The sequence below is a fragment of the Eschrichtius robustus genome, chromosome X (assembly GCF_028021215.1).
Source record: "Eschrichtius robustus isolate mEscRob2 chromosome X, mEscRob2.pri, whole genome shotgun sequence".
NCBI classification, from domain to species: domain Eukaryota; kingdom Metazoa; phylum Chordata; class Mammalia; order Artiodactyla; family Eschrichtiidae; genus Eschrichtius; species Eschrichtius robustus.
The window spans coordinates 98509041-98536312 of record NC_090845.1 but is presented as its reverse complement, the minus strand read 5'-3'; the positions used below and the strand labels follow the sequence as shown (position 1 = coordinate 98536312).

The window sequence follows — 27272 nt, the reverse complement described above, 5'->3', positions numbered from 1 at the left end:
TGTGACAGTTCCTCAGTCTTTGTCTTTCATGACCTTGACAATTTGACAAGTCCAGGTCAGTTACTTTGTAGAGTTTCCTTCAATGGAGGTTTGTCTGACGTTATCTCAAGGTTAGATTAAGGTTGTGTATTGGGGGCAATAATACCGTCGAAGTGAAGTTGTGCAGGGTGGGATTTTTTGATTGTTTGTTCCCTGAGGTATCCCCAGTTGACTAGAACAGGCCCTGACACGTGGGAGGTGCTCAGTACTCATGAAGACACAAAGGGATCAGACCCCCAGGCACCCACACTCATCTCTGGACATGGGAAGATTATGTTCTCTGGAATATCACATTTGTTGGGAACCTCTTGTGGCTTTGAGGAAGGGGAAGGTAAGAGAATTGGGGTGGAGTGAGGGTCTGCTACCATAATGCTAAACAATAACAGGTGAAGGAACCCAAGTAGCATGTGGCCCAGTGAGAGGAAAAATGGTACAACAGTTGGACAAAATGATAGCAAAAATTAGTTTTTACTGTAAAAAATAATAATAACCTCCCGCCTGCTACAGACTGAAGGTTTGTATCCCCTCAAAATTCGTATGTTGAAATCTAATCCCCAATGTGGTGGTATTTGGAGGTGGAGCCGTTGGGAGGTGATTAGGTAATAAGGGTGGAGCCCTTATGAATAGGATTAGTGCCCTTATTTAGAAAAAGTGTCCACAGAGCTCCTTTCTCCCCCTCTGCTATGTGAGATGATAGGGAGAAGATGGCCATCTGCAACCAGGCAGAGGGCCTCACCAGACCCCAAAACTGCTGGTACCTTGATCTTGGATTTGCCAGCCTCCAGAACTGCAAAAAATAAATTTCTGTTGTTTATAAGCCACCCAGTCTATGGTATTCTGTTATAGTCGCCAGAATTGACTAAGACACGCCCCTAATAAAACCCATTACTTTACATGTGGAAGTGAGTGGCTCAGTCTACAGGTTCTGAAGCCAGATTGCCTGGATTCACAATCTGGCTCTGACACTTAATAGCTAGGTAATGATGAACAAACCTTTTAACCTCTCTGTGTCTCATTTTTCTCATCTGTAAAGTGGAGATGCTGTTAATACTAGTATAGTACATTTTTTCTGAGGATTGATTGAGGTAAAACATGTGAGAAGCCTAGAGCAGTATCTGAAATATAGTAAGCACTCAATAGGCATTTTTATGTAAATTTCTCTACTTTACAGACCACTATCCAGCAAGTCATCTTATTAGATATTCAAAGCGATCCCTCAGGGGCAGAGACTATTACTTTCATTGACCGATGAAGAAACTGAGGCTTAGAAAAGTGAAAGGACTCATCTAAGGTCTCCTAAGCTAATGAGTGAAAGAACCAGAGTAAGATATAGGTCATATGTTTCCTAGTCCAGTGCTGTTTCTGTGCCCCACACCCCAGACATCCAGGAGAGTCTCACCAAATACCAACAGTGACCGAATGAGAATTGGGGCTTAGATTTACCTCTGAGCATCACGTTCTTCTTGGTGCTGGAGAGGATCTGGGATACTCTCAACCTTCTAGGATCTTACAACACAAGTGAGGGAGAGAGAAAGTAATAAGATAGCCCAGCAACTATCCGGGGGGAACAATGGCTGTACTGACAATCACAGGCAGCTTCCACCTTATACCAATAGGGATGGTTGTTTGAACCATGGAAGGTATTTTCCAAGGGAAGTATCACAGTAAGCAGGGTTACGCAGCCAAGCCAGACTACCAAATGTACCCAAAGCCGAGCACTGCTACTGCCACGGAGCCCGGTGCACAGGTGTTATAGGGGCGGGGGAAGAGGAAAATGAGACAAGGCTGGGGAGGCAGGCAAAGGCTGGGTTCTGCCAGGCCTCGATGGCCCAGGAAGAAAGTTGGATTTTATTCTAAGTGTGATGGGAAGCCACTGGAGGCTGTCAAGCCAAGGAATGATATTATCTGATCTACATTTTTTAAAAGAGCACATCGATACTATAATAGAGAACCGTGTAGAGCGTGAGTCTGTCATGAGACAGATCTGGGCTTGAATCTCAACTCTCTCCCTTCATAGCTTGAATCTCTTCTGTTCAAGAGAAACAATAATAGTATTAGGAGGATGGGATTAACAGATACACACTACTATATATAAAGTAGGTAACCAACAAGGACCTACTGTACAGCACAGGGAACTATACTTAATATCTTATAGTAACATATAAGTGAAAAGAATCTGAAAAACAATGTATATATATAACTGAATCACTGTGCTGTACACCTGAAACTAACATGACATTGTAAATCAACTACACTTCAATTAAAAAAAAATAGTAGTCACTTCACAGGGCTGCAGTGAGGAGTACAACAGACAATGTATGTAAAGTACTTAGCCCAGTGTCTGGCCCATAGTAGGTGCTCAGTATGTGTCAGCTGCAGTAATTATTACTAATATTAGAAGTAATAGTAGTGGTCATTGTTGTTGTATTTATTATTATAGTAACAACTTTGAGAAAACACACAGGATGTGGTCCAGATCAGGTATTAAGTCAATGTGGATTGAAATAAACGTTTTGGACTCCTAAGACCTGACATGACGGTGGAGTCTTTGGGGGCCAGTTTAGGAGATGGAAAAGGTCTGTCTGGGGGTGCTGGCAATTAACTATGTAGGCTTCCCTGTCCTTTCTTCCCAGCCCAGGACATGCTCTGCCCCTGGCTGTGTCCCAGCACAGGACTGTGTCTGGGCATAGAGTGAGATGACAGGGAAGGCATGGAAAAAGAAGCATTCTTTCCTCACTATTTGTGTCAATTCCCAGAGTCCCAAAGGGTTCATTCATTCAAAAGTGCCCCTTATGCACTAGCCCGGCGCTGGGCCATGCCATCTTTCCAGCAACAGCTGAGTCACAGGCACCATGGGGAAGCCCCACTGGGCCAACCCATCACCTTACACTGTGGGGATTGTGCAATGCAGCTGCTGGGAGGAGCCGGGTCCAAGGCTTCCAGTGGCTGCATGGCCATGGGCTTCTCCTTGGACTCTGGTTTAGCTGTTCCTTGGCCTGAGCTACAGGAGGTTATTAATCACCCTCCAGCCAGCGGGGGCACACTGGGTCAGCAGCGTGGCCCACGTCTCACATGTGCCCTGTGGCGCAGACAGACCACGCCCGGAGAATGGCGATGACACAGAGGGGTTTCTCCTGAGCTTTGCGGTCTTGTCTGGCCGTGCTGAGTTCTTACAGTCCCAAAACCTGTCTACTCCCTGGAACGGATGACCACAGAGACACAGCGTGCCCTCTTGGCAAAGAGAGTTGTGTCATGCCAACGCATGCCTAGGCTGTCTGGCCCTGGGGTAAGCTTGGTGTGCCAGGAGTGTGGCAGGAATGACTGCAACTCAAGCCAGGGTGCTACTCAATTCACCTGCCACTTTATCCTGCTGTTAGTTCTTACTCAACTCTTTGACCTTTACTTCCATTGATTTCTTCAATCATTTGATCATTCACCTATTCAACAACATTTTTTAAAATGTATCTTATTGAAGTATAGCTGATTTACAATATTGCATTAGTTTCTGGTGTATAGCAAAGTGACTCAGTTATACATATATACATATATATATATATATTCTTTTTCATATTCTGTTCTATGATGGTTTATTACAGGATATTGAATATAGTTCCCTGTGCTATACAGTAGGACCTTGTTGTTTATCCATCCTATATATAATAGTTTGCATCTGCTAAGCCCAGACTCCCACTCCATCCCTCCCCCACCCCCCACCCCCTTGGCAACCACAAGTCTGTTCTCTATGTCTCAACAACATTTATGGAACGCCGACTCTGTGCTAGGCACTGTGGGAGGTGATGGGGATGAAAGAAACAAAATCCCTGCCCTCAAGGAGCTTACATTCTAATGTGGGAGACTGGATCATTCGCATTAGAATATTATTTCTCCCATCCTAAACATTAATAAAATCCTCTCTCAACTCTAATCCTCCCTCCAGATACCGCTACTACCCTATTGCTGCCCTTCTCTACATGTTACAAAATCCCATGGTCATTTCTCCGTCCTCCTCTTCCTTGAACTCTCTGCAGTGTTTGACATAGTGACCACTCTCTCTTCCTTGAATGACTTTCTTCACCTGGCTTCCAGGAAACCACATTCTATTGGTTTTCTTCCTTTTACTCTGGCTGCTTCTTCTCAGGTCCAATTTCTTTTGCTCTTCAACTCAACCTCTAGACTTTGGAATGCTTTAGGTCTCAGTCCTTGGACCTCTTCTCTTTTCTACCTGAATTTACTCTTTAGGTGATTTCATCCAATCTCATAGGTCCCGAAGTCCTATCTCTAGGACCGACCTCTCCTACGAACTCCAGATTTATATTTCCACCTCTCTACTTAACATCCCCAGTTGAATATCTAACAATAGGTGCTTCAAAATTATCAACTTCAAAACTAAGCCCTTGATATTTTCCCCTCAAAGCTACTCTTCCCGTAGTCTTTCCCATCTCAGTAAAATGGCAACTCCATTCTTCTAGACGTTCAGGCCAAAAACCATGGTGTTGTCCTTGACTATGGACTGGCTCGGGCCCAACACAGTCAGCAAATCCTGTGTACTCTAACTCTCAAGGTACATAGAGATTTTGACCATTGTCTCTCATATCACTACCATTGCTACCACCCTTCTCCAAGCCACCATCATCTCTCACCTGGGTTATTGCAGCAGCTTCCTAGCTGGTCCTGCTGTGCTCCCACCTTTTTGCCCCTTCAGTTTATTCTCAACATGGCAGATAGAGTGAGCCTATTAAAATCTAAGTCCGATTATGTTACCTCTCTGCTAGAAATTCTTCAATGATTACGTACCACTTTTTACTCAGAGTAAAAGCCAAAGTTCTTACAATAACCTTTAAGTTTCCACATTATCTGTCCCCCATTACTTCTCTGAATTTATCTCCTACCACTCTGTCCCTTGCTCTCAACTCTCCAGCCACACTGGCCCCCTTGTGTTTCTCAAACACACCAGGTCTGGTCCAGCCTCAGGGCCTTTGCACTTACTTTTTCTCTGCCTTGAATGCTCTATCTCTAAATAGCTGCAGATCTAGATCTCTCATTTCCTTCATATCTTTACTCAAGATTCTCCTTTCTAGGCCACTCTATCTAAAACTTCTCTCTCTCCCCTCTAAAAAAAAAATCTCCATTTTATGCTTTATTTTTCTCCTTAGCACTTATCCTTATCTAACATACCATATGTCTTAGTCTGCTCAGGCTGCCCTAACAAAATACCATACACTGGGTGGCTTAAACAACAGAAATGTACTTCTCACAGTTCTGGAGGCTGAGAAGTCCAAGATCAAGGTGACAGCAAGGTAGGTTTCATTCTAAGGCCTCTTCTCTTGCCTGGTAGGTGGCTGCTATGTGCTCACAGGACCTCTCCTCATGTGTGTGTGGGAGAGAGGAATGGGATGGGGGACAGAGTAAGTTCTCCAGTGTCTCTTTTTACAAGGAAACTAATCGCATGAGACCAGGGCCCTACCCTCATGACCTCATCTAACCCTAATTACCTCCCAAAGCCCCATCTCTAAATATCTTCCAATTGGAGGTTAGAGCTTCAGTATATGAAATTTGGGGGTCACAAACACAAACATTCAGTCCACAGCTATATATATATATATATATATATATATATATATATATGTGTGTGTGTGTGTGTGTGTGTGCGTGTGTATACACATATATATCTTATTGTCCATCTTCCATATTAGAATGGAAGTTACATAAAGGTTAGGATTTGTGTTTATAGTGTTCATTGTTTAAATCCCTGTATTTTGAGTCGTGTTGGGCACATGGTAGGGGCTCAATAAATACTTATTGAATAAATGAATGGAATAAGCATAATAATTACAGCTTGTGATAAGTACTAAGGAGAAAATAGACAAGCTGATAGATTAGAACAGCAGCTGCCAACCTTGGCTTCACATTAAAATCACCAGAGGAACATTTAAAATATAGATAACCTGGGACTCATCCACAGAGATTCTGATTTCCTTGGTCTAGAAGGTGCCTGGCCATTTTTTTAATGTTCTCTGAGTGACTTCTAATGGGAAATGAGGGCTGAGAACCAATGAGTTTGAGATTAACATGGGGGACATGAACCAACGGGAACCTACTTGAGATAGGATACACAGGAAAGACCTCAATGAATGATACCATTCTGAGATGGTATCATTAAGTGGAAACCTGAAGGACAGAAGGAAGCATGGGAACGTTGGGGCATGGGTGGGATTCAATTCCTGGTGGCAAGCAGAATGAGAATGAAGGCACTGAACCAGGAATGAGCTGGGTGTGTTCTCACAATAGAAGGCCAGCGTGGGTGGTGCAGAGTGGGCAAGGGGAAGAGTGAAACAAGATGAGTTTGGAGAGATATGCAGGGGCCAGATTATGCAGGGCCTTGTAGACCATGGGAAGCAAACTGGATTTTGTAGTACGTGAGATAAGAACCAATGAAGGGTTTTGAGGAGGGGAATGATGTGATCTGATTTACTATTGTCTAAATATTGCTCTTGCTGCAGTGTGGAGGGCACGAGTGAAAGTAGGGAAGCAACTTAGGAAGCCGCTGTGGTAGTCTAAGAGAGACTTCATGGTGGCCTAAACTAAGTTGGTGCTTGATGTCCCTTTCCATTTAGACAGCAGAAGCCTGAGAGTGACATGTAAATGTATTCTGCTCAGATAAACACACACTCAAGGCCATTGTTTTCTGGAAACCTTCCCAAACCTATGATTCCGTAGATTGCTAATTCTGTGACCAGTGGCTCAGTGGTTGGAATATGTATGCCATGCTCTGCCCAACGGACAAGGCCCCGTTGATTAGTTAATGGGAAAGATGCTTTCTAACAAGAACACAATACAGTGATAAAGAGATTTAAAATATGATGGCAACATTCATCCATCTAAATTTTAAAGAGCTCCACTAATCCCCAGCAATGGGTCTTTTATGCTTTCTAGTTGGTGGCGGCGGCAGGGGGGTGGGGAGAAAAAAAGAGAGAGAGAATGAGAGAGAGAGAGAGAACTCTTCTCTCAAGGGAGCTTATAAATTAGAGGAGGCGATCAAGACACGAACACAAATAGAAGTCACACAAGTTATAATGAGGTAGGTATCCAAAGGGGGATATAAATACAATCAATTATTGCTGTCATTTATTTAACACTCAGTTTATGCGGAGCACTGTGTTGGGTGTTTTACATATGTTCTCATTTAATCTTCATAACTCTATGGAATAGGTAATATGATTCATGCTCTTAAAGTGTTCTGGAAGTTCCGAGTAGGTGGATCCTACCTTGGTCTGGGAGGTGCACGTGTGCAGGGAGGAGGAAAGGTGCAAAGATGAGAAAGAAGGGAACTATACAGCGCCCAGCAAGTGGCCTCACTTGGCAGAGCTGAGGGTGTGTGATGGGGAAGAGTGGCTCAACAGCAAGGAAGTTCTCCTTCCTTTTCTTGCTCCTAATCACCTCACCTGTGCCAGCCAGGCATGGAGCCTGTCTGTCACTCAGGACTTGATCTTGGGGTGCCTTGGTTCTTGGTTCTCCTAAGGCCCCCAGGAGTTCAAGCAGCTTTAATTCCACTTCGAGGGAGGACAACGTTTAGATTTTCAAACTCAAAACATGAGCAGGGAGTTGGCAGAGCCCTCTTCAGTTCTTCTTTCTTTGGTAGAGGTGGCCCTTGGCATTTGGAACATTGAAAACAAGATCCCAAAGGACGGGGAATCCAGAGGAGCCAAAACCCAGCACCCAACACAACATCTCAAGCCAGCAAAGAAAGTTCACCATGCAACACTGCTTACAAAAGCAAAAATGTGCCGATGATCTAAATGTCCATCCATACGGGATTGATGAGTTAAGTTAGGAAACATCCACAGAAAAGAACACTATGGTGTTAAAAAGGATGAAGTAAAACTATATATTCTGACAAGGAAAGATGTTTCCAAAAGACTGAAAGTGAAAAAAGCAGGTCACACAACATTCTCTCTAGCATGATTTGATTTGAATCATAGATCTGTGTTTATGAATGCACAAAACTATTAACCACAGTCATCTGGTAGGTTGTCAGCACAAAGAATTACAGAGGGACTTTCACTTTCTAATTTATATACTTTTGTATGCTGTTGACCTTTACAATTATATTACTTTTATAATTGGAAAAAAAAGTACAGTAGTTTCCATTTTACAAAACAAAACGAGCCATCTTAGATCATCCTTCATCCATCTTGTCTTTTGTAACTACAACATATCTTGGGTTCAGCAGTGCATCTGAAATTGTCTCCTATAACTTTCTCATGAATGAGATGAGATAAAGCAGCAACATATTAACCAGATTATAGCACAAGTGAAATGGATTGGCAATTGATCAAAGAATTTTACACAAAGCGTAGGCGGCAACCAGCAGAAAATCACCAGGGAAAGGCCACAGGCTTTTGCAGTTTTACTAATAACTTAGATGACACAGAAAATGTACTTACAAGTCTGAAGATGACCCAAAGCTGGCAGGGATATCAAATATGTTGAAGAACAAAACTGAGATTCAAAATGAGCTCAGATGGGCTGGAGTACTGGGCTAAAATTAAAAAAAAAATAAAAATAAAGTGAAATTTATAAGATAAAGAAAAAAATCCTCAAAAACTTAAAAGTCTATTTTGTAAGGCCAAAATAAGGGAAGCATAGCTCAGCATCAGGTCACATAAAAACAAACAATTCAAAAAAGATCTAGGGGTTCGAGTTGACCCATAGCATAATTTGAGCCAACAGCTTAACGTAGCTAAATTATTTAGCTGCTAAAAACAGAGCACAATTTTAGGTTGAATTAATGAAAGTAAGGTTTCTAATAATTCAAAAAGAGTCATGTACCATAATGTTCATTGCAGCTCTATTTACAACAGCCAGGACATGGAAGCAACCTAAGTGTCCATCAACAGATGAATGGATAAAGAAGATGTGGCACATATATACAATGCAATATTACTCAACCATAAAAAGAAACGAAATTGAGTTATTTGTAGTGAGGTGGATGGTCATACAGAGTGAAGTAAGTCAGAAAGAGAAAAACAAATACAGTATGCTAACACATATATATGGAATCTAAAAAAAAAAACAACAAATGGTTCTGAAGAACCTAGGGGCAGGACAGGAATAAAGACGCAGACAGAGAGAATCGACTCGAGGACACAGGGAAGGGGAAGGGGAAGCTGGGACGAAGTGAGAGAGTGGCATAGACATATATACACTACCAAATGTAAAATAGATAGCTAGTGGGAAGCAGCCGCATAGCACAGGGAGATCAGCTCGGTGGTTTGTGACCACCTAGAGGGGTGGGATAGGGAGGGTGGGAGGGAGGGAGATGCAAGGGGGAAGAGATATGGGGACATATGTATATGTATAACTGATTCACTTTGTGATAAAGCAGAAACTAACACACCATTGTAAAGCAATTATACTCCAATAAAGATGTTCAAAAAAAAAAGTAAGGTTTTTAGATTCCAGAATATAATTGTCACACTGCAATCTCTGCTGTTTTCTCCTGGAGTCTCCTGTTCCAGCCTATGCAGCACACTTTAAGAGGACCACTGAGAAAGTGGAACACCTCCAGAGGAGGGTCTCGAAATTGACAAAGGGGCTGGAAACCATCCCATAACAGGAGTGGCTCTCGAAGGGACCAGAGACATGGGGCCTAAAAAAGAGAGGCATCCAGGGATAGAGAGGCTTCCCACCTGCTTTCAAATCTCAAAAATGTTTTCCTATGGAAGGTATGCACTTATTCTGGGTTGCTCGGGTGACAGAATTAGGACTACTGCCACCCAGTGGTAGCAAGGAGGCAGATTTTCAGTAAACCTGTCAAAAAGGCTTTCTGATCTTCAGAGGGTCCTGCAGGAGGCTGAGCAGGCTGGTGAGACAGTGTTATTTTAAGCCAAGACTGGATGAACAGATGCCCAGTGGCAGAATCACATTAACCTGGTCCCTTTCAGCTCTAAGAGATTACATCTTTCTCCTATTCTCCATGTCCTCCTCTGGACCAATGAGCCCTCTCCCTGCGGTCTACAGAGTGGTAAGGACAGCTGGGCAGGAACTACCGGGGCTGCCCCCTCTTGCTTATTGTTGACCAAGGCCTATGTGGGCAAAACCCACTGCTTATTTTATACTTTTATTTTGTTTTCCTATCCCCCTCTATTGGGCTATAAGTACCCTAAAAGCAGGGATCATGCATGTCCTGTTTCTGGCTGCATCTCAGCCCCTGGAATATCAGTAGCATATAGTAGGTGCTCACTAAATATTTAATGAAATGACCACTGCATCCCAAAATCCGTGCCATTTTCTGCAGTCTTGATTTTCTCAACAAAAGACATTTCAGATTTAAGAACCAGATCTCAAAATAATAGCAAGCAGTTGTATCTTAGTAGTAAGATTTAGGGTGATTTTGTTTCTGTTTCTCAATTTCCCCAATTTTTTGTTATGCAGTCATATTACATTAATGATTACCTGGCCATAGTCATTGTAATAGCTAACATCTATTGAGTGCTTTCCATGTACCAGGCATTGTGATAAGCACCTTACTTGGATTAATTCATTTAATCCTCATAATAGCCCTTTTCAGTTGGCACTATTATTATTATTATTGTTGTTTCAGTTGGCACTAGTATTATTCCCATTTTAAAGACCAGGAAACTGAGAAACAGGGAGGTGATATGCCTTGCCCAAGGTAACACAACTAATATCAGGCAGACTTCAAAGCCCATGTTATTAACCCCTGACATCAATGTAAGATGGAAAATGATGATGATAATGACAACTAACATTTCTTTAGAACTAATCATATATCAGGCCCTGCGCTAAATGTTTCAAACACATCACCTCCTTCAATGCTCAGAACAGCGCCATGAGGTGGGAACTATTATTATGACCTACTGTACAGTACTAGGCCCTCCTGTAATGTAATCAAACATGCCCACTGCCCCATTTGGACTCTGGTTTGATTCCATAAGAAGCACGCTTTGTTGGATTTTCTCTTCTGCGTTCCAGCCAAGTGGAGAAGCGATCATCTGCTAGTCACTACTTGAACCCTCCACTCCGTGGAGATTAGGCCTCCAACACACATGATTTCAGCCCTTACCCGTGCTGTTGTCCCTTCCTAGAATGTCTTTCTTCTTCCCTCTGCCAACGCAATCCTACCGATTTTTTTTTCCAAACGCAGCTCAAATGCAACGCCCTCCAGGAATCCTTCAGTGATCAGCCCTTTCCATCACAATCTCTCTTATTATACAGTCTGTACATTTCATTCAGCCTGGTCATCTCTTTGCAGTGCTGACTCTCTTTCCACTCGCATATGTCCCTTTTTCTGAGTTAGACTAGAGCTCATGGAGGCAGCTAGGCCTTGAGTTCCTTGGTCTATTAGCTGGCCCATAGTAGATGCTCAATAAATATTTTGCTGATTTCAAAATGATACTATACCCTCACAGTTGTAAAATGTTCTCTTTTCAAATAGCTGTCATACATATTATCTCACTTTAGCCTCATAGCAGCCCAGAGAGGCAAGATCTTATTTTTCTCATTTTTACAGTTAAGTAAATTGAAGGCCAGGGAGGTTAAGTAAGTTGTCTCAGGTCACACATCTGAGAATTCAGCCCAGCCCTCTGGACTTGAAGCCCCAGATTCTTTACCCTAGACCACACCGATTCTACTGGAAGGTACCGCTGGCTGGGAGCAATGCTAATAACATTCCTATAAAGGCCTTGTGTTCATTCTATCACTGGAGCAAAAGCAATAAAGAGCGCCAAGAGGCAACATCCACTGTTGAGATTGGGAAGGCAGGGAAATTCACACACTGTGGAGTGAGAAGTGCCTGGTGCTTATCAGATGGGTGGTGATGGCTGTGTTACATCCCCTGTGAGGAGGGCACTCGGGACTGAACGGAATGTTGTCCTCTACACAGGCCAGCGTGGTGCAACCCTCAGCAGAAGAGGGGCAGCCCAGCAGGCACAGGGGGAATGTGAGAGAGCCCTGGGAAGCAAGAAAGCTGGTTCAAGATCCAGTTCCGCTACAATCTAGCTTAGTGATCCACAGCCCAAATCTGGGCCATGAACATATTTTCTTCAGCCCAAATAGTGTTTAAAAAATTTTTCATCTGGTAAGCAACACAAAAATCAGAAGATTTTACATAAATATTCAGATTTCCAAGCTCTCTAGAAAAATCAGACGATCTAGCAACATTTAAAAAGTGGAAGACCTCACATAAAATTCAATTTCCAATCTTTCGAGAAAAAGAGATCTGGACACATGGGGTTATTTCTGTCATCTGTTTATTACTTACAATATAGTATGTTATGTTTTGATAAGTACCATAGAGAAAATATAAAGGAGACAGGGAGTTCTGAAGTAGTAGGGGTAGGGGGATCCTGCAAGGCCTACAGCTTACAGAAGGTGATCTGAGAAAGCCTCACTGCTGAGGTAAGCTATTCCCAGGGCCATAATGGGCTGGAGTCCGGGAGTAGCTGCTCCCTTTAGGTGGGGCACATGGGAGAAAGGTTTAGGGGTACCAATACCCTCAACATACCAAGTGGGGAGTAAAAAGACACTGATTTTGGTCCCTGTGAACTGAAACAGAGTTTTAAGTCTATTACTTGATTTCACAAAAGTAACAAAAGAGTTTCAAATGGTCAAATAAGTATCAAAGTCTGAAAGAAGGAGCGGAACAAACTGTGTTTGTTTACAAAGCGCTCACTAACCAATAGCAACTAAACACCCCAATTTACTCAGATGCATTTTCTGTCTAATGGGGGTCAATGCAATTAGCCTGATACCCATAGCAATACCCCTACCTTGCCCTTACGTCTCAGGCCAGGGCCATTACACAGTATTAGAACTCATTCTAATTAGAGAACAACCAACTCTGTCAACCCAAGCATAGCATGGGAGAAATGGGGAGAGGAGAAATGGATCCTTCGCCATTCTCTTGTTGGCCATTTCTTGTCTGGGCTGGGACTTGACAGATAATTTCTCTGGATACTATTGTCTCCAGATGGAAGATAGTATCCTCTAGTGTCTTTCCAACATTTTGGACCATGATCTAAAGTAAGAAGTACATTTGTCATTCATATAGCACACATCACGGAAATATATATTATATATGTGTGTGTGTATATATATGTATACGACAAACATGTCCTGAAGCAATCCTTACCCTTACTGTGTGCAGTGCACACTGTTATTTCCTAGTCCATTCCTTTTTTTTTTTTTTTAATCCTGGTCACTACCCACTAAATTGATTTTCTGAGCAGTGGGTAATAATTGGCAGCTTGAAAAACACTACTCTAGACCAATGGAGTTTTTGTTAAATACACACTCTTGTGCTCCATTCCAAACCTACAGAAGCAGAACTTCTTCAGGGTGAGGCCCAGGAATCTATATTTTTTTTACCAAGGACTAGCCATGCACTGGCATTAAGGGATCACATTTCTCCTCAGGACACAGAAGCAAATAACATTAGTAACAGTCATTATTATCAAACACCTACTTCATGCCAGTGCTGCTGGCATAAGAGCTTTCCATTCATTGACTCACTTAAATCCTCACAACAACCCCACTTTATAGATGAGAATACTGAGGCTCAGAGAGCCTTTGAAAGACACAGATAGAGAGGTTAAGAAAGTGGTGGGGCTCTGATTCATGTGGGCTCTGTTCCCACTCTTACTGACCCCTCCCACCCTCTCCCTTCTGTAGTTCCAGAGACCTTGGATCTGTCCTAGATGTTCTATACCAAGATGGTCCAACCACCAGAGGCAAGGAGCAGACATAAAACAACAACAATAATAGGTTGCACTTATATTGAGTTTTTACAGTTTCCAAAGCATATGTGTGTCTATTTTCTCCTCAGTTATGCCTTTCAGATATCCTGTGAGGCAGAAGAGGCAGAAAAAAAAAACCCAGAGAGGGCTTCCCTGGTGGCGCAGTGGTTGAGAATCTGCCTGCCAATGGAGGGGACACGGGTTCGAGCCCTCGTCTGGGAAGATCCCACATGCCGCGGAGCAACTGGGCCCGTGAGCCACAACTACTGAGCCTGCGCTCCGTAACAAGAGAGGCCGCGATAGTGAGAGGCCCGCGCACCGCGATGAAGAGTGGCCCCCGCTTGCCGCAACTAGAGAAAGCCCTCGCACAGAAACGAAGACCCAACACAGCCAAAAATTAAAAAACAAACAAACAAACCAGAGACCCAAAGACGGGAAGTGACTTACCCAAGGTCTCACAGCAAGTTCAGAGCTAAGCTGTCCACTCTGACTTCCCCAGGTAGGGTCTACGACTGCACTTGGGCTGGCTTTCTCCAGAGTTCCCAGCTCCACCTCTTTCAAGTCTGTCTCCCTTTAAGGCAGAAGAGGAAGAAGAGCTGGTACTTTCTGCCTCCCTCCCTACAGGATTTACCATCAGCTTCTGAAATGAGCACACTCTGTATACACACTGCCTGAGGGATGGTTGCCCTGAACCTCCTCCACAGGGCTGTACTTAGGGCTGGCTACATTTCTATTTTTGCTGTGCAATTTGAAAAAACAAAAAAAAAGGCTCTGCACTGTGCTTCAAAGAAAAAAGAAAAATAATGGATTCCATGATGAAAGGCAAAGGCACCATCCCTCCCACAGAGGTTAAATGCCACCAGCCACTTGCAAAGCAGTGTTTGGAAGTCTCTGCCGAGCAAAATGCTGTGAGCCCACAGAACACCTAGGTGGTGGATTGGACCAATCTGTGCGATGGCAGAAAGAGGTTGGAGGGATGAATGACTCCCATTTAGCTTCCTTGGCTGAGGTCCTCCCTCTGTATAGAACATCCCCTCTGTTTCTGCCACAGAGAGGGGTGTTGTTTGCAATGCGTATATATTGATGTGACAAATGACTAGCTATTTATGAAACACTAACATTTTTCTTCACCCCTTCCCCTTCACAATGCAGTTTGTTCTGTCTCTCCCCTTAATAGCTTCCAAGGATCATCTACCACCCCCCCCGCCCCGCCCACACACGCTTAGTGAAAATAAAAGCAAGCCATCCTTCTCTCGGCCTCAGTCTCCCCATCTATAAAGTCAATGAGTTGAACCAAATGGCTTGTTAGGTCCTTTCTCTAGTTCTAGTATTCTGGTAAAATATGTGGGGAACCCCCCCCCCCGTATAGCCCACAAATTTGCGATACAGGCTATGAGCAGGGAGGGGCAAACTGATGTCAAATTGTGTTTTAAACAGCTGTCTTTTGTTAAAGAGGGTCCAAAAAAGTGGGATAAAGAAAAAAGAAACATTCTGTTATGCCCATGAGCAGGCTAACGTCCTTAATGATGAGGATCACTCTGCTTTTTCTGTCCTTGCTTTATTTTTTTTATTCTTTTTATTCGTGGTCAGGCTGCAAAGCCTACCAGGTCAGTTGCCTCTTTCCCACGTGTCAATTTCTCATCCCATGTGAAGGTGCTGGGTGCAGTCTAGCCCTGTAATAGCTGAGGTTTCAGCCGTGGAGAGCTTCAAACTAATGCCATTATCACCTCAGTGGAAGCGCTCCACTTGATGTCAGAAAAATTGGAAGAGGTGTTAAATTTGCTTTGTGACTGCAACTCCCTTTTAGTTGGGTGAGGCTGGCTTAGGATTTGATGGTTTTATAGATTTCAATATCAAGAAAGGAGAAAAGATCTCAGCTTTTTAATTTATATTGTCAATCACCGAAGTGGCTCCTTGCCCATGGGGACGCTAACTAGATCTGCATTCGCTGCTGCTTGCCAACACGGCACGTGACCCTCTCCCACCTGCTTCCCGGGGCTGGGTTCAAGACGATGAGACTGCACCGGGGAAACACTCCCAGGGCATTTCAAGAAAGAAACCAGAGGAAATTAGAGGATTCTCACCCTTCCACAGTACAGCAGAGAAACTCCATTCAAACTGTCTGCGTTTGAATCAAGTGACTGAATCTCCTGGGTCTGCTCATCGCCAAATGGGAATAATACTAACAATACCTCAGAAGGTTATTGCGGAGAGTAAATGAGTAAAGTGCCTAAAGCAATGCCCCACCACATGCTAATACCTCAATAACTGCCGGTTATGCTGACTATTATTATTCCTTCTGGCCAGACCGGTCTTTCAGCTTTCTGATGTTTAAACAGCCTGCATTTTCCAGCCATGTCATTTCACCAGAGGATCTGAAAGCACACTAGCGATGGGGCTGAGTTGAGGTTCATCTTAGAGCCATTCGGGTGGGTCGAAGTTGGCCCATTTTCCTGTTCCTGTCCTGTTATTTATTCACTCAGCAAATATTTATCGATCACCTATTACATGGCAAGCTCTGTACTAGGTGATGACATAATACTGAATAAGATAAAGTCCTTGCTTCATAGGGTTAGCACTCTAGAAGGGGGCGGGGGGGGGCATGGTACAGGGATGAGCTTGCATGATCCGGGGTCCTAAAGCCAGTACGCCTGGGGTTGGGGGTAGGGCATGGGAGAGGGTGGTATGAGATGAGGCTGCAGAGGAAGGCAGGGGCCAGATCATTAGAGCCTTACAGGCCAGGTAAGGAGTTTTGTCTTCATCCTAAGAACATTGGGAAATAAATGGAAGGGTATTTTTAAATTTATTTATTTTATTTTATTTATTTTTGGCTGCGTTGGGTCTTCCTTGCTATGCGTGGGCTTTCTCTAGTTGCGGCTTTCTCTAGTTGCGGCGAGCGGGGGCTACTCTTCGTTGCGGTGTGCGGGCTTCTCATTGCGGTGGCTTCTCTTGTTGCGGAGCACGAGCTCTAGGTGCGTGGGCTTCAGTAGTTGTGGCACACGGGCTTAGTTGCTCCGCGGCACATGGGATCTTCCCAGACCAGGGCTCGAACCCGTGTCCCCTGCATTGGCAGGCGGATTCTTAACCACTGCCCCACCAGGGAAGCCCTAAATGGAAGGTTTTAAGCAAAGGATCAATGTACTCAAATGTTTGCTTCAGTTCTTGCTGATGGTTGTACGGCTTCAAGATCATTGGGGGGCAGGGCTGCCACTCTCTGATACAGTGTCTTTGTGTGGATTACAAAAAAGACACCCCTTCTTCAAGTTAAAAGCACAAAAATTAGGCTACGACCTAAACCACTATAAGTTCTGCCCAAGGGAGTTTACCAGAGTCCCGGCAGGCAGCAGCCTTGGCTGTGTGCACCCACATTCTTCTTACTTATGCACTTCTTGTCCCTAGAAAAATGTACCATCAACAGCACTTCGCACCCCACTGTTCCACCGCCTCCCCCCCCCCGAAGATGAGGCAACTGTGGGTGGGAGGGATGGGGCTTTAGAATGTGAGAGCAATGGGTGGTGAGTGAGAGAAGTGAACTCAAGGGACACCCAGGGCTTGGGCGGGACAGAGCCCACTTGTGCTACCAAATGTGTGTGTGTGTGTGTGTGTGTGTGTGCACGCATGTGTGCTCTCTGGAGTCTGTACAAGACCATGTGTACTGGTATAGGTTTATGTAGGAGCAGGCTCTCTTCCTCTGCTCTCAGACTTAAAGCCAAGAAGCCCAGAATGTCTGCACCCATGTGTACCCTCTTATGTAAGTTAGTAAGCATCTATGATAAAAATGGCACACCCAGAGCTATGGTGCCCTTGTGCAGTACACAACCTGAACATCCATGCACGAAAGCACTTTGCATCGAGTTGCAGCAAGTAGACCAGTTGGGCGGCTGCAGGAGTGGACCAGGAGAGAGATGATGGTGGCCCACATTAGGTAAGAGCTGAGGAGGTAGTGAGAGGTGGGCAAATTCAGGATATATTTTGAAGGCAGGTCAGCAGATTTGCTGACGGCTAGTACTTGATGCAAGAGGGAACAAGAGGAATTCAGGATAATGACTAGGAGTCTGACTTAAGCAACTGGGTAACTGTAGTGCCATTTACTACATGGGACTGACAAGAAGAGGAACATTGTAGGAGAAAAATCACAAGCCCTGCTTTGGGCAGTTTGCACTGACTCCGGCTGCCCACCTAAGAAGCTGATCTATCAATTTCTGTATCTTAAGCTCCTTCCCACTGAAATTGGTAATCCCTGCTCCTTATCTTTGGCTCAGCATGTTTCTTTTTGTGCCCCCTTTGGCCCGAGATGAAATAATGATTTCAGTTTGTTCCTACCAGTTTCTCAAGATTCCTCATTTATTGACAGGCTCCTGGTACCTCTCAATCAATATCTCTCTCTCTCTCTCTCCCTCTCTCGTGCATGCACGCACGTGCGTGCACGCACACACACACACTCACACTTACCATTTCCCAATGTCCCTTTTTCTGAGATTGCTCTTTGTCAAAACCCAAAAAACTTCCGCTTTGGGGAGTACAGCTTCATTCAAGGACAGGGATTCTCCATCTGCCGCTGCCAAGAAGCCGCCCAGAGCTCCACCACTTCACCCAAACCCTCTCCCCAGGACAGGAAAAAGGTACTTGGAAGATGGAGCAGAGCCAAGTGAGCTGAAAAATGAGCCAAGCACTGAGAAATTCAAGAAAGTAATGCTGACTGGGGGCGTGGGGGGGGCATTAATCAGGAAATCTTAAGGTCATTGCAATCTCTTTGATTGCATTAACATCTAGTAGAAGAAGTCTACAGATCAATTAGTGCTACAGCAGAGGGGAGGGGGAATTAAGCTGGAAGTGTACTGCCCAGAGCTGCATCTTCCATAGAGAGAATTAATGCCAGCAGATGAAGCCAGATCTCCTCATTCCTGGGCCACGCACATTCCCTTAGAACCCACTTCCTCCCTAGACACGTATCAGGCCATCTAGGCACCAAATACCTTTCATTAAATTGCCCCCTTGTACACGGTGCCCATCCTTCACCCTAGATCATGCTACCCCTTTCCTCCAAATATCCCTTTCCCGGGATGGCCTAGGGAAGGCTTCTGAAGAATGAATCACACATGGTGATCCAAGTAAGTCTTTGGGGCCTGCCTTGCTCCATCCGCTCTGACTCTTACTTCCTAGAGCCCCTTGCACCTTGCTCTTAATTTGCCAGAAGAGGAAAGGAGTCCACCTTTTTCAGTGACAGGTTGTGGACCTGTCTCGCATAAGCAGAAGACGCCATGCTGTGGTAGCTTTGCTTCATTTCAGCCAGCAAACCGTAGCGACCTGAACTGCATGGGCCTTTGAGGAGAAGGCTACTTAATGTGGACAAGCACGAGAAAGGAAATATCAATCGATAACAATTGTTGCTTTTCTTTTCTTTTTTGTTTTGGCCGCGCTGCGCAGCATGTGGGATCTTAGTTCCCCGACCAGGGATTGGACCCGTGCCTCCTGCAGTGGAAGCGCGGAGTCTTAACCACTGGACTGCTGGGGAATTCCCTGCAGCTCCTATTTCTCCAGCTCCAACCATGTGCCAAGCACTAGGCTAAGAGCTCTATATAGGTTAGCTCATGTAACCCTCAAAGGAAGGCATGTATGGTGAGTATCACCATTTCATAGCTGGAAAAAAAAAATGAGGCTCAGAGACAAGAAGGAACTTGTTTGAGGGCTCACAGCTAGAAGTGAGCAAAGCCAGGATTTTAAACCCACACCTGCCTGATGTCAGAGCAAGTACTCATAGCCGGTTGAGTGTGCTGTGCTGGACCCAGAAACATCCCTCTATTTTCAGCCTGTCTTCCCTTCACAACAGATGTATCCAAAACCATTGTGATGACTCCCACATCTCTGGCTCTAGCCTTGACCTCTCTATTCACCGTCAGTCTTTTTGTTTCTTTCTTTGTTTTTGTTTTTGTTTTGTTTTGATTTTTGGCCACACCGTACGGCATGTGGGATCTTAGTTCCCTGACCAGGGATCGAACTCGCACCCCATGCAGTGAAAGCATGGAATCTCAACTACTGGACCGCCAGGGAATTCCCTCAGCGTCAACCTTAACCAACTCCTTTCTACTGGATGGTTTCTTTCCACACATGTCCCCTAGTCACTCAAACTTAAGACGCCTAAAACTTATTTTTTCTCCCAACCAGCTCTTCATCTAGATTTGCCTCTTTCTGTCAGTTTATCCCAATTCCCAGGCTCCTAACTTCAGGACCATCCCCACCTTTTCTCTCTCTGACCACATCTGGTCAGGTACCAAATTTTGGTGATTTCCTCTCCATAATGTCTCTTGAGTCTACACTTTCTTCCATTTCAAATGCTTCTTATACACCTTTTGACTCAACTAAACACACACACACACACACACACACACACACACACACACAAATTTATAATCTCACAGTTCCCATGCATGGGTCAGAAGTCCAGACACGGTATGCCTGAATCTTCTGCTCAGGGTATCTCTGGGCTGAAAAGGTGTCAGCCAGGGTTGTGATTCTCATCTGAAGTTCCATTAATATAAAGTGTAAAAGTGTAGTATAAAGAATTTCCATATACTCTTCACTCAGATTCCTCAAATGTTAACATTTTCCTACATTTGCTTCATCCTTTTCTCTCTTTTTTGTACATATTTATGTTCACATACACTATTATTTTTTTCTGAACCATTTGAGAGTAAGTTGCAGACATCATGCCCCTTTATTTGTAAATAATTCAGTGTATATTTCCTTAAAAAAACAAGGTTATTCTCTTATATAACCACAGTATAATGATTAAAATAAGGAAATTAATATTGATATAATACTATCATCTAATTAGAAAACTTTTTTCAAATTTCATCAATTATCCCACTAACATCCTTTAGACCAAAACAAAATTTTTTTTATCTGATATAGGACTCAAACATGGATCAATCCTTGAATTTAGTTATCATGTCTCTCTAGTATCCGTTAACCGGAAACAGTTCCTTGGTCTTTCATGACCATGACATATGTGAAGAATACACTGGACTCTGATATTTTATACATTTTACCTCACAGCAGACAGAAAAGCAGAATTCCATAACTTCCCAACTATGGAATCATAGAATATGGAAGGAAACTTAAAATGAACTACTTATTCATCTAGGTCCCAAGCTGTTTCCATGCACTCCTCACATGGCCATATCATTTACCCAACATTTTTCTTTAAATTAGTTCACTTTTTAAACTTAATTTCTGTGGTAGACAAAGTTCTAAATATGATCCCCAATGACCCTTGCTCTTGTAAAATCTCCTCCCCTGAATGTGGGCGGAGCTATCAATTTGACGAGAAATAATTCCAATGATTATATTACATTATACGGTAGAATGGAGATTATCTGAATGGGCCTAATCTAATCACATAAACCCTTTAATAGCAGAGAGTTTTCTCTGGTGAGTAAGCAGAAGAGGAAGCCAGAGAGATTTGAAGCATGAGAAGGATTTGACATGACAGGTTGCCAGGTCACTGGCTTTGAAGATGGAGGGGGCCATGTAAGAAGGAATGTGGGTAGCCTCTAGGAGCACAAAGGACACCTGGCTGACAACCAGCAAGGAAATGGAGACTTCAAACATATACCCCCAAGGAACTGAATCCTGCCAAAAACCTGAATGAGCTTGGAAGGAGATTCATCCACAGAACCTCTAGATAAGAGCCCAGTCAAGCTTACATCTTGAACGGCAAACCCTGTCAAGTCTACCGGGACTTCTAACCTACAGAACAGAACAAAAATGAAAATACAACAGGCTACATTGAAAATCCAAAGTGTCAACAGGCTACACAAGAAAAATGATATGACCATGTCAATTGATGCAGGAGAGCATTTGACGAAATCCAACACCCATTCATGATTTTTAAAAAAAACTCTCAGAAAACCGGAATAGAGGGGAGCTTCCTGGACTTGATAAAGAACATCTACAAAAGCAAAAAATAAACAAGGGAGACCCCCACAGCCAGCAAATTGAACCAAGCAATATCTAAAAGGATTACACACCGTGACAAACTGGGAGTTTTTCCAGGAGTGCAGAGTAGGCTAACCATCCAAAAACCAATTAATGTAACTCAATTGAATTACACTTCAATAGAATAAAGGACAAGAACCACATGTTTATCTTAATAGATACAGAAAAATGCACTTGACAAAATTTAACACCCCTTCATCATAAAGCACTCAACAAACTAGGAATAGAAAGGAACTTCCTCAACCTAGTAAAGAGCATCTGTGAAAAACCCACAGCTAATATCATACTTCATGGTGAAAGAGTAAACGCTTTCCCCCTAAGATTATGAACAAATCAAGGATGTCTGCCCATGCCATTTCCATTCAACATTGTACTGGAGGCTCTAGTCAGGACAATTAGGCAAGAAAATGAAATAAAAGCCCTTCTGAATGGAAAGGAAGAAATAAAACAATAATCACAGATGACATGATCTATATCTAGAAAATCCTAAAGAATCCACTAAAAACCAATTAAAACTAGTAAGTTCAGCAAGGTTGCAAGATACAGAATCAATATACAAAATATAAATTTCATTTCCACACAGGAGCAATAGGCAAACCAAAAATAAAATTAATAAATCAGTTCCATTTACAATAGCACCAAAAATAATAAAATATTTAGGAATGAATTTAACAAAATAAGTACAAAACTTATAATCTGTACCATACAAAACATGGTTGAAAGAAATTAAAGAAGACCTAAATAAATGGGATCTAACCCTAAATAAATGGAAAGACATCCCAAGTTCATGGATGGGAAGATACACACACACACACACACACACACACACACACACACACACACATATATATATACATACACATATACTTATAGAACAATGGAATAGAGTTGAGAGTCCAAAAATAAACCCTCACATTTATGACCAATTGATTTTCGACATGCATGCCATGAAATTTCAATGGGGAAAGAAGTCTTCTCAACAAATGGTACTGGGACAACTGTATATCCACATGCAAAAGAATGAAGTTGAACTCCTACTTCGTGCCATATAAAAAATTAACTCAAATGGATCAAAGATGTAAATGTAAGAGCTAAAACTATAAAACTCTTAGGAAAAAACATAGATAGATAGATAGATAGATCTTAGCAACCTTGGATCAGGCAATGGTTTCTTAGATATAACACTAAAAGCCCAGGCAACAAAAGAAAAAATATATAAAATGGACATCATTAAAATTAAAAAATTTGTACTTTAAAGGACACCATCAAGATAGTGAAAAGGCAATCCACAGAATGGGAGAAAATATTTGCAAATCATATATCTCATAAGAGACTTCTATCTAGACTATTTAAAGAACTGTTAGTAATAAAAAGACAACCGTGACAGTCAAGAAGTGGGAACAACACAAATGTCCATCAACTGATGAATGAATAAACAAAATGTGCTATGTGCATACAACGGCGTATTATTTAGCAATAAAAATAAATGAAGTACTGATACATGCTACGACATGGATGAACCTTGAAGAAATTATGCTAAGTGACAGAAGCCAGTCTCAAAGACCACATATTGTACGATTCCATTTATATGAAATGTGCAAAATAGGCAAATCTATAGAGATAGAATGTAGACTGGTGGTTGCCTTGGGCTGGAAGAGATGAGGGATTGGTTGGTGATAGCTAGGGGGTATATGATTTCTTTTGGGGATAATGAAAATGTTCTGAAATTGATTGTGGCAATAGATGCAAAGTTCCGTGAATGTATAAAAAGCCATTGAATTGTAAACTTTAAATGGGTGAATTGTATGGCATGTGGATTATATCTCAGTAAAGCTGATAAAAATACACAGCCACAGCTAACATCATACATCATGATGAAAGACTGAATGCTTTTGCCTTAAGATTGGGAACAAGGCAAGGATTTCTATTCTCATCACTGGGATTCAACATAGTACTTCCCAGTGCAGTAAGGCAAGAAAGGAAATAAAATGCTCACAGATCACAAAGGAAGAAAGAAAACTGTCTCCATTTGCAAATGCCATGATTATCTACATGGAAAACATAAAAGAATCTATAAAAAATGCTCCATCTAATAATGGAGTTTAGTAAGGTCGCAGGAAACAATATCATCATACAAAAATCAACTGTTTTGGGCTTCCCTGGTGGCGCAGTGGTTGAGAATCTGCCTGCCAGTGCAGGGGACACGGGTTCGAGCCCTGGTCTGGGAAGACCCCACATGCCACGGAGCAACTAGGCCCGTGAGCCGCAATTACTGAGCCTGCGCGTCTGGAGCCTGTGCTCCGCAACAAGAGAAGCCGCGATAATGAGAGGCCCGCGCATCGCGATGAAGAGTGGCCCCCACTTGCCGCAACTAGAGAAAGCCCTCGCACAGAAACGAAGACCCAATACAGCCATAAATAAATAAATAAATAAATAAATAAACCCAAAGTTAAAAAAAAATCAACTGTTTCTATATGCTAATAATGAACATGTGAAAACTGAAATTAAAAATACAATACCATTTACAATCACTCAAAAAAAAATTAAGTACTTAGATTTAAATCTAACAAAACCTGTACTTGTATGGACTCGTAAGCTGAAAACTAAAAAAAACAATGATGAAAGAAATCCAAGATCTAAATAAATGGATACACGTACCGTGTTCATAGATTGGGAAACTCCATACAATGAAAGTGTCAATTCTCTCAAAATTGATATACACGTTTAATGCAATTCCTATCAAAATCCCATCAAGATTTTGGTGGACTTAGGCAATATTATTCTACAATATATTTGAAAAGACAAATGACTTAGAATAGGTAAACAATTTTGAAAAAGAAGAATAAAGTGAGAGTAATTGCTTTACTCAATATTAAGGCTTACTATGTAACTTCAGTAATCAAAGAGAGCATCGTTATTGGCAGAAGGATAGACACAGAGATCAATGGAACAGAATAGAAAACCCAGAAATGGACCCACACAAATATGCCCAGCTGATTTTTGACAAAGATGCCAAAACAATTCAATGGAAGAAAGATAGCCTTGTCAACAAATGATAATGGAGTAATTTGACATCCTTAGGCCAAAAAAAGAAATGAACCTTGACCTAAATCTCACATCTTATACAAAAATTGACTCAAAATAGGTCATAGACTGTGTAGTTTTACAACTATACACAGTTTATAGAAGGCTTTTGAAAGAAAACATAGGAGAAAATCTTAGGGACCCAGGGCTTGGTGAGGAGTTCTTAGGCATAACACCAGAAGCACAATCCATAAAAGAAAATCAATAAATTGGACCTCATAAAAATTAAAACACTGCTCCGTGAGAGACTTTGTTAAAAGAGTGAAAAGACAAGTCAAATACTGAGAGAAAATATTTTCAAACCATGTATCTGACAAAAGCCCAGTATCGAGAATATATAAAGAACTCTCAATACTCAACAGTAAAAAACACAAAATTCAATTAGAAAATGGGCACAAGACATGAATAGACATTTCACTGAGGAGGATATTTTGATAGCAAATAAGCTCATGAAAAGTTGTTCAACATCATTAGCCACTAGGAAAATGCAAATTTAAAAGATACCACTACACACCTGTGAGATTGGCAAAACTAAAAAATTAGTGGCAACATCAAATGTTGGCAAGGATACAGAGAAACTGGATTGCTTATATATTATTCATGAGAATGTAAAATGGTACAGCCACTCTGGAAAACAGTTTGGCAGATTCTTATAAAACTAAACCTGCACTTACCTTATGACCTAGCAACCACACTCCTAGGTATTTATCCTAGAGATGAAAACTTCTGTCTACACAAAAACCTGAAATATTCATACCAGCTTTACTTATAATAGCCAAAAACTGGAAACAGCAGAAATGTCCTTCAAAAGGTGAATGATTAAACAAACTCTGATGTATCCATTTCATGAAATACTACTCTGCATTAAAAAGGAATGAATTATTAATATATGCAACAACTTGGATGGGTCTCTGGGGCATTATGCTGAGTAAAAAAGTCAATCTCAAAAGGTTATATATTGTATTATTCCATTTATATAACATATCTGAAATGACAAAACTACAGAGATGGAGAATAGATTAGTAGTTGCTAGGGGTTAGCCGATGGCTGGGGGAGGAAAGTGGGTATAACTAATTAGAGGTAGCAGGAGGGAGATCTTCCGCTGTAATGGAGTGACTTTGTATCTTAATTGTGGTGCTGGATACATAAAACCACACAGGAGATAAACTGACATAGAACTATACACACACATTGTGTCATAGTCTATTTCCTGGCTTGATATTGCAAGGTGGTTATGTAAGATGTTACCCTTGTGGGAAACTGGGTGAAAGGTACACAGGACCCCTCTGTAACATCTCTATAACTTCCTGTGAATCTATAATTATTTAAAAATTAAAAGTCTAAAAAACTATGGCCTGTATATGCATTTTGTCTGGCATTTTTTTTCAATATAGTGATTTTTTTCTTTTTCTTTTTCTCTTTCTTTCTTTTTTTTTTTTTAACTTGGCCGTGCCACATGGCTTGTGGGCTCTTAGTTCCCCAACCAGGGATCGAATCTGGGGCCATGGCACTGAAAGCACCAAATTCTAACCACTGGACCGCCAGGGAATTCCCTAGGCATTTTTTTTTTTTAAGTTGCAGGGGGCGGGGACTCGCCTGGTGGTCCAGTGGTTGACTCTGCACTTCCAGTGCAGGGTGCGTGGGTTCGATCCCTGGTCAGGGAACTAAGATCCCACATGCTGTGCAGCACGACCAAAAAAAAAAAAAAAAAAAAAAAAAGTGGAGAGATATTTGTATAAATATCTAGATTTCTATTTTCTCTTGAAAAGCCCTAAGACATAGAAACCCTGGCCCACATTGCCATGCTTTCCACTGCTCTTTTATGTGGGAATTACTCTCTCCAGCCATCACAGTCCTCACCCAGGTCCTGGTAGTTGTTTATGCTACGGCCTGGCCCCCAAAGGCATTTGAGCTTGTGGCCTCTGGTTATGTCCCCAACCCTCTGCCTGCCTCAACTTTCACCCATTTCTAACACAGCCGTGCCCCAAACAGGAAACCTGCATGAGAAGCCTCCAGTTTAGGAAAGATATCTCTGGGCCTCACCTTTGTTATCAGCTCTGACACCCCCCCTCCCTCACTCATTAATCCCCAGTCTGTTTGCTTTGGCACCTGCCCTGTTCCAGTTCTTGCCCCTTAACGGCAAGCCTTTAGGATGTTAACTGTACCGCTGGTTTCCTGAACCACAGTCAGGGACACAGGGTGTCCTAAGCAGGCACATGACAGGTCAGGACTCTCCTTCCCTACCTACCTGTCTGGGCAGGAAGATTAGATACTCTTGCAAGTGAGAGCCGAGCATATGCCTGGAAGCTCTCTGAGTCCCTGTTGCGTGGTCTAGCATTCCCTTGCACACAAGGAGCACTCTTTAGCAGCACATACAGGGCACAGTCATTGCTC

General features: G+C 42.5%; 1 protein-coding gene across 2 annotated transcripts in view; it reads right to left on the bottom strand.

Annotated features, from left to right (window-relative positions):
- Window positions 1–27272, bottom strand: part of PAK3 (p21 (RAC1) activated kinase 3) — a 275538-nt gene that overhangs the window by 219578 nt on the left and 28688 nt on the right. For both annotated transcript variants that reach the window (XM_068532427.1, XM_068532429.1), the window contains exon 2: window positions 8484–8578. The gene's annotated coding sequence lies outside the window, so the exon portion shown is untranslated. The remainder of the gene's footprint in view (window positions 1–8483; window positions 8579–27272) is intronic.